Source organism: Bidens hawaiensis, unplaced genomic scaffold, assembly GCF_021521415.1.
Source record: "Bidens hawaiensis isolate Kalapana, Puna unplaced genomic scaffold, B.hawaiensis_p1.1 tig00022145_1, whole genome shotgun sequence".
NCBI classification, from domain to species: domain Eukaryota; kingdom Viridiplantae; phylum Streptophyta; class Magnoliopsida; order Asterales; family Asteraceae; genus Bidens; species Bidens hawaiensis.
Genome location: NW_027493427.1, coordinates 85,409 through 93,806, shown reverse-complemented (window position 1 = coordinate 93,806; position 8,398 = coordinate 85,409). Strand labels below are relative to the sequence as shown.

Genomic DNA, 8,398 nt, shown 5'->3' with positions numbered 1-8,398 from the left:
TTGAGCCCATGTCACCATTTTCTTGGCATTGCACTTCGGTGGTAATTTCTTGAGATATGGACTTGTGGATAGAGGTGCACAAATCGGGTTTTTGAAAAACCCGGGTTCGGGTATGACCAGGTTTTGAAAAATCGGATATTGGTAATACCCGGGTCGGGTCCGGGTATTGTCTTTAAAAACCATACCCTATGCATCGGGTTCGGGTCGGGTATAGAACCGAGTATTATAAAACCGGGTATTTGAATACCCTATTTTTGGGTATTGAAAAAAACCCTATTTTTGGGATTTATTGGGGGCTTTTTCAGGGTTTTTTCAGGTATAGATTGGATTTTTTTTATGGGGGTGACAATTTTTAGGGGTACTTTTGGGTGTTTGTCAGGTATTTTTCGGGGTAATTTGGGGTATAGATCGGGTATTTGAAAAACCCAGTTTCGGGTATTTGAAAAACCCGGTTTTGGGTATGTAACCGGTTCCGGGTTTGGGGTATTACCAGGTATAAATCGGGCCCGGTTCCGGGTACGGGTTTTGGTACTAAAATGCATACTCTATCCGTACCTTACGGGTAGAGTCGGGTACGGATTCGGGTATTAAAAACCCGGGTATTAGAAAAACCGGTTCCGGGTATTTTTTTCGGGTTCAGGTTTTTTGTACACCTCTACTTGTGGACATGAATTTCTTCATAATTGGCTGCATAATTAGAGGGTCAAGAAAGTCCTTGGGCCTCGGTTCTTCAATGATTTTATCAAAAATAAACACTTGCTCATGGAATCTTACTTCCCGAGAGACAACCATCCTTTTGTTTTCCATATCAAATATTTTATAGCCTTTCGTTGGGTATCCCAAAAAAATTCCCGGCCTCCCTTGTATTTCGAATTTATCCCCTTTTGTCTTGGTGCTTCTATAATAAGCCAAGCAAATGAAAACTTTCATGAAGTTATAGTCGGGTTTTTGTTTAAAAAGATTTTCATATGGGGTTGTGTTACCAACAAATTGAGATGGTAATCGATTAATAATGTAAGTGGCAGTCAAAACACACTCGCCCCAAAATTTCTTTGGTAAATTAGCCTCGAATCTCATTGCTGGAGCGGTTTCAAGAAGATGTCTATGTTTCTTTCCACCGCTCCATTTTGTTGAGGAGTGTGTGGACATGTGGTTTCTAAAATGATTCCTTGATCATTATAAAAAGCAATCATATCTTTGGAAGTAAATTCACCACCGTTGTCACACCTTAACTTTTTGATGTATTTCCCAAATTGAGTTTTCACCATATTATGAAAATTTTTCAACTGGCTGCTTGCTTCGTGTTTGAATTTGAACAAAAAAATCCAAATGGCCCTACTAAAGTCATCAACAATTGTTAAAAAATAACTTACTCCCGATAAGAAAGGGATACGATATTTTCACCAAATGTCACAATGTACTAAATCAAAGCAATCAACACTTTGATCTCACTATTTGAAAAAGGCAGACGCTTTTTATTATTTTTTTTAGCAAGAATCACACATTTTATTGAAAGAGGTACTATTAAGAAAATCAATATGAGTGAGCTTTTCACCGGAGACACGACCCAATCTGTTGTGCCAAATATCACTCATTGCCATCATGGCTTTTCTCTCTTTTCCAATCATCCCCATCTGGTACAAACCCCTCCTGCACTCACTCGCAACAATCAAGTTTCCCGTGTACAGCTTCTGCATAGCACAAAAATCAGGTTATGACGGATTGCAAGTCGCTGCTCAAACGACTTACTGACAAGAGGTTACATGTGAATTTAGGTATATACAAGACCCCTTTTACTTTGGTTCCCCTCGGTAATGTACATTCCCCTCTCCCTTCAACGGGTATGACATCCCCGTTGGGAATAAGAACAGGTGTGTCAATACGATATTTAGTTTGATTTTCAAGTATATCAATGTCGTGGGTAATGTGTTCGGTGGAACCCGAATCCATTACCCAGTCATCGTCGTTATTATACTTACCTGCCATATACGCGGTTGGTGTTGTGTCTTCTTTTGATGTACCTTCTACAGCAACAAAGTGTTTTAAAAACATTTCATATTGGGTAGCTGCCAAACCTGAAATGGGACTCGGAGCCGTCTTGGTGCAAGCTGCCTTGGGTTTTGTTTCCTGTCTCTTTCGGTTTCCCTGCCACCATTCGGGATACCTGATTATTTGGAAGCAGCCATCTCGGGAATGCCCGTCCCTTCCACAGAAAGTACAATGGCTAATGACGTCACTAGACTTTGTCTCTTTCGGTAATGATTTGTCATGGCGTTGGCTACCTTCTCGCCGCCCAGGCATGGTGGTTATGCTCTAGCCAGTTCACTTATAATCAAATGATACATTATACTTGAAGCTAGCTTAGTGTCTTTTATTTGTATTGTAAGTATACGACTACATGTTGGTCTATATTTGAAGTAAATATTTTTATTTGTTAATGATGTTGACATTATTCTTTTGATTCATAATGCTTATGTTTTATGAAAAATAATTGGTTCTGAGTTTGTACATCTTTTGATATGGTAAATGATCAAAAGATAATTACATATGGTTGTATATGAGTTTTATTCTTTTAGTATTCTGTTGGGCTTCTTGTTTATGTGATGTACATATGGTTGTATATGAGAATTTATTTGTCGTTAACCAAGTTCGGGTTAGCTTATATATACATCAACCGATTACGGATGTGTATGAGAAATATAAGATTAACTACATATGTTTAAAAGAATTGTGGGCTTTATAGTGGGCTAATAATTTTATAGATAATGAGCTTATATTTATATACATATGACTATAATAATCATATACATGTAAAATTAATTCGAGCGAGCGTATATTTGCTCGTGCTCAGCTCATTTACAAATCGAGCCAAAGTCGGACGAGTGTTTCCAACGAGCTAGTTTCAAATGTCGAGCAATTTAGACGGCCCTGATTTTGCTCGTGTTAAGAGGAAGAATGAGAAAAAGGTGAAAAATACCATCCATCAAACATGAATCATGACAAATATCTTATAAAATATATTGTGATGTGAGATTTGTACTAATTTGCAAATCATAAACCACATTTCGGTACATGCTAGCAAACTAAAGAATCTCATCAAGCCGATCTATAGCTTTTAGGACTCATAAGAGAGGGGACGGAGTGGAGTTTGGGGTGAGCCGGGAGGAAAAACCATCCCGTGTTTCTCCCGGGTAGTTTTTCATCAGATTCCAAGGATTACCCTTAAGTTTTATCCTGAATTGCAAAGCAAAACGTGAAGAAAAAAGAGAGCCGGGAGGACTCCGTAAACTCTTATCGGTTTATGATAATTTATAATACTTTTTTTTAACGGAAAATAAAAAATAATTAAATCCATTCATTCAAAATTGGTTATGAAAAATAAACTATCAGAATTAATAAGATTTAGATGTTATACTCTAAAGATTGCAGTAAGTTCTATTATAGTAAATATCAAAAGATTGCAAGCCAGTTGTTCCTACAACAAACAAGCCCTCCAATCCCACAAGGTCCACACCTAACCTAACCGAATGGTCCGTGGTCAGGACTCAGGACCAGACCACTGTCAGCATATTCAACAACCACATGCACCTTGTAGTCCCAAGTATCATTTATCACCCATAAACAAAAAATTAACACTAAAAACAACACTTACTAAAATGCATTTCAAGATTCACCTATTCATTCATTCTAAAGGGTCATTTTGCTTACAAGAGTATTACCTTAGCCTAACCTAAATAATATTTTACCTAAAACAGCCCCGTGATTCCATTCCCGGGTATGAAACTCAGGAATGGAATCACAACTGTTTTTCACGAGTTCACGACATAAGTTTACTCCAGACGGACGAACACCAGCCGATAGTTTAGCAATCCGAAAATAGTATTTTATCCAAAATAACCTGAGTGATTCCGTTCTTGAGTACAGAACAAAGGAATGGAATCACAACTTTTCTTCACGGCATAACTTTACTCCAAATGGACGAACGCTAGCCGGCAGTTTAGCAACCGGAAAACACAAATTCGAGTTATTCCACGCCCCGAACCGCCTTCCCATTTTCTGATAAAATTCTCTAGGAAACTTTAGGTCGCCCGTGAGGTTGTTTCCATTAACATAAAATGCCGTCAAATTTCCCAATTCCGCTAGCTTCGATGAGACACTTCCCGACAACTTATTATCGTTTAAACCCAAAAACCGAAGGTTTTTCAAACCAGTAATCGACTCGGGAATCTCACCCGTCAAACCCGTGTTTGAAAGATCCAAAACCATGAGTTTGTAAACATTTTGCCAATTGAACTTCACAAGATCACCATTTATAGGATTGTTTGACAAAACCAACTCTTCCAAAGAACTCATTTCTTGATTTGTAAAATTCAACCCACCAGATATCTTATTATTACTAAGATCCAAAAGTGTTAAATTCTTCAAACTACTAATCCCACTTGGAATATCACCTTCTAATTGATTCTTACTCAAGTCAAACTTCAAAACAGAAGTCAACCCTCCAAAAGTCAAAGGTAGACTTCCAGTCAAACAGTTTCTACTTAAATCCATAATCAACAGTTGACTCAAACCACCATAATTTTCAGGTATCTTGCCAGTAAACAAATTACCAGACAAAACCAACCTCTTTAACCGAGTCAAACCGCCAATGCTGTCCGGCAACCCACCCGATAACCGGTTATCTATCAACACAAGGGATTGAAGCTTCAAGGTTACCAATAGCGGCCGGGATTTGATCGGTCAAACCCGGGTTTCCACGAAACTCTAAGGACTCTAAAGTGCTCGAAAACGAGTCCCAGTTAGCGGTTTGGATCGAAAATGATGCTTGATTAGGTGAGATGATACAGTTGGAGAATGACAGTGATTTCAAATGTTGTAGTTGAAAAAATTGTGGGCTAAATTCAAGATTTGGAGCACATGGAAGAGAGTTATCATAAACTTGACCAATGTTTAGGTCTGTGACATACCAGAATCCATCAAAAACATCACATGAAACACCCTGTAAAAATTAAATTAGTAAGATTTGTAAAGAAAATGAACTAAACGAACCGAACAAGGACTGGTTCATGTTTGTTCGTTAAGGTTTTGGCGGACAAATGAGCAGTTCACGAACACCTAACCGAACGAAATTTCTTGTTCGTGTTCGTGCATCAAGGAAATGAACTTGTTCGTGAATCGTAAACGGTTTACAAACACAAACGAAGACACAAACAATGTTTTATTTGATTTGGCTAACCGAGACAGACTATCTAGTTTGTGTTTGTTTTTCTTTAACATTCATATACATATTTAAATATTACATATAATTAATCACATAATACTGATATGATTTGTTTAAATCTATCTGATAAGATTAGAAAAGCCATTTAAAAAGTTTGAAAAACATTTATTGAACTAACATAAAAACATTAACGAGCGTAAATAAGCGCATTATGGAACGTTTACGAACACAATTAATCGAACTTCAACTTGATGAACATAAGTTTTAAAAATGTTTAATGAACTAACATAAACAAACAAATATTAACGAACATAATTATTATTTAATACTAACATCATTATCTCTACTAATTAAATCAAACTAAATAACTCCAAACATTCAAAAAAAAGCTAATAAATTAAACTTGCCACTTTTAACCACTTTAACCACTTCAACTTTCTTTAAACTCGTTTCAAGATTAACTTTCAACATGAACACGCAGTGTTCATTCATTTAATAAACAAACTTCTCCCCTAACAGTTCACGAAAAGTTAACCGAGCGTTCGGTTCATTTACAACTGTAAAAAAATCTAATAATATTAACTTGAATTAGCAACTCACCTGAATGGGTGTCCAGCCACAAGGATCAGGATAAAGATCTGACCCATTCCACCACTTGCCCACAAATCCTTGAATAGCATAATACAAAGCTTCTTGTTCTAGTTTCACCATTGGAGCACCAACTACATCTCCATTAATATTATTATTATTAATAACATCATCATCTCCATTAATACAACTTCCAACCAAACCAACCATGACCACAACCACAACAACAAAACACCTACCCATCACAACTTTCATGTAACACTCACAACACAACATGTGACATGTGATGATGAATTAATAATGAGATGAATCTAGTTAGAATTGAACTAGGAAAAAGGAAGAAGAAGAGCATATAAGGAACCAACCCATGCTGTGTTTATAGCAAGGCTAAGGTTGTAGAGTTGCAGAAAGATAGAGCCAATTGTACACAAAATTAAACTGCTAGAAAGATGATAATAAGAGGTGTCTAGGGGTCTAGATGAAGTGGGTCAGTTGGGCTTTAAATAGATGCTAAGGTTTAACTAGGAAATAGAGTGATTATGGGGTTTCAGTGTTTTAGATTATGGTGATGTGAGTGTTTGGAAGAGGTTAAGGTGGGATATATGTTTGGTCATAGGGAGAAAGGAGGGGACCATATATGTTTTAGCCATGTATGTTGTTATATGGTGGATGCATATGTGTATGTGTATTTGGATGCATTATTTATATTCTTTTTTTTTTTTTAAGATATTGGATTTTAATAATTCAAACTTTGGGCAATTTGTCGGTATTAATCTTAACTTAAGAAGTTCCCTATGTTAATCCTAACTTTCTTACTATTGGTCTCCACCGAGCCTTTTCCTAATGGAGACTAACCCGGTTAGTTTTAGGGCGAAAAATGTCGTTTCTCCAATTTGAGACGAACAAATGAAAAGGATAAATAAACTTGAAAACCCACCACCACCGTCAACACCGCCTCAAACCGCCCGCCGCTACCGCAGCCGCCACCGCCACGACCACTGCCACCATCGCCACCTCCACCGCCACTATCGCCACCGTCACCTATGCAGCCAATGCCACCACCATCGCCACCTCCACCGCCACCACCACCACCTTCGCCGCCATCGTCACCTCTGTCGCTGCAGCCCGCCTCTGCTGCCGCCACCACTGTCGTCATCATCACCTTTGCTACCACTAGCAAACAAAAGTTTTTTACCCTATCAACTTGAAGAAATGACATATTTGCCCAAAAACTAACTGGGTTTATCTCCATTAGGAAAAGGCTCAGTGTAGGCCAATATGATGAAAATTAGGATTAACATAATAATTTCTTAAGTTGAATTAATGATGGCCAAAAAGCCAAAGTTTGAATTATTAAAATCCAATATTTCTTTGTTTAAGTTGTGACATTAGTAATTAGTCCATTAAAAGTTTTATGAGTTTTTGTAATGAGTAGCTTAATTATTTTGATATAATAAGTTAAACTAATGATGTTTTAAGGTCATGTTTAATACCTAACTGAATTTAGTTAAAGTGTTATAGAACGTAATAAAAGCTTTTAGGTATTGACAGATATAATGAAAGGGTGGAAGAAAAATAAGGGTTATACTTTACACCGTCTCTACATTTTTAACGAATACTCGATTGAAGCCTTAAAAACTAGCAGGGTTAACTTTTAGTTTAGCTTTCAATTATCAAGGCCTACATTTCTAATGAATACTTGACTTGCAATAAGAGACGCGTTGCCACATAAGCAATCCACATCATCAAGAAAAGTAACTGGGTTAACGTCTGGTTAGTATAGAATCACTAGAGAAAAATGCATTCGAAGTTAGGACTGTCCGTAAAAATTCCTAAGTTCGGATTAATCTTGACACATTAAAAAAAAACAATTTCTCTACTTTAATTAACAACTTTAACTTAAAAGTTGCTCATAGTTTTTGCATTAGCATTCACAAACGTGTGACTCAACTCACACATTATATTTTCATTCATCTTTCATGAATGCTATATCATTCATAAATCTCATTACATTTCCGTCATCCCTCCTTTTTTTTGGATAGGAACCTCACCTCGATCGATTAGGGTTTATATTTATTTTTCATATCTAACTTATTTATGTATAATAAACTATTTTTACATTTTGTATTGTTTAAAATAAGGTAAATTGGCTTCATAAAATCCAAACTATGCCCGATTGGTAAATATAAGTTCCAACTATTGAAATGGCAAAATATAATCCCAACTAGTGGTTGGCAAATAAACCTGTTAACCAAACCGACCCGAAAACTGAACTGAAACCGATTATGTAAAAGTCGGTTTGGAAACGATTGAAACCGTAGGTTTGGAACCGGTTTGTAATTTTCTCCACCAAAACCGGTTCCAAACCGGTTACCCGAACCGAAACCGGTCAAAACCCGAACCGAAACAGATCAAAACCCGAACCAAACCGATCGTAACATTGTAAGAAACCGGTTTCAACCCAAACCGAACCGATCATAAACTGGTTTTGACTTTTGTTGACCAAACCGAACCGGTTTGTGCACCTCTAATCCCAACTACGCATGTGAGTGCAAAATTAACGGAAACTTAACCAACCGTTAGTTTTGT

At 37.0% G+C, this 8,398-nt stretch overlaps 1 pseudogene across 1 annotated transcript; it reads right to left on the bottom strand.

The window, feature by feature from the left end:
• Window positions 1-3,626: 3,626 nt before the first annotated feature.
• LOC143564650 (uncharacterized) lies at window positions 3,627-6,138 on the bottom strand (annotated as a pseudogene). The gene is made up of 2 exons (XR_013140912.1): window positions 5,822-6,138; window positions 3,627-4,999 (listed from the first exon to the last, which is right to left on the bottom strand). The product of XR_013140912.1 is annotated as an uncharacterized LOC143564650 (transcript).
• Window positions 6,139-8,398: the final 2,260 nt, after the last annotated feature.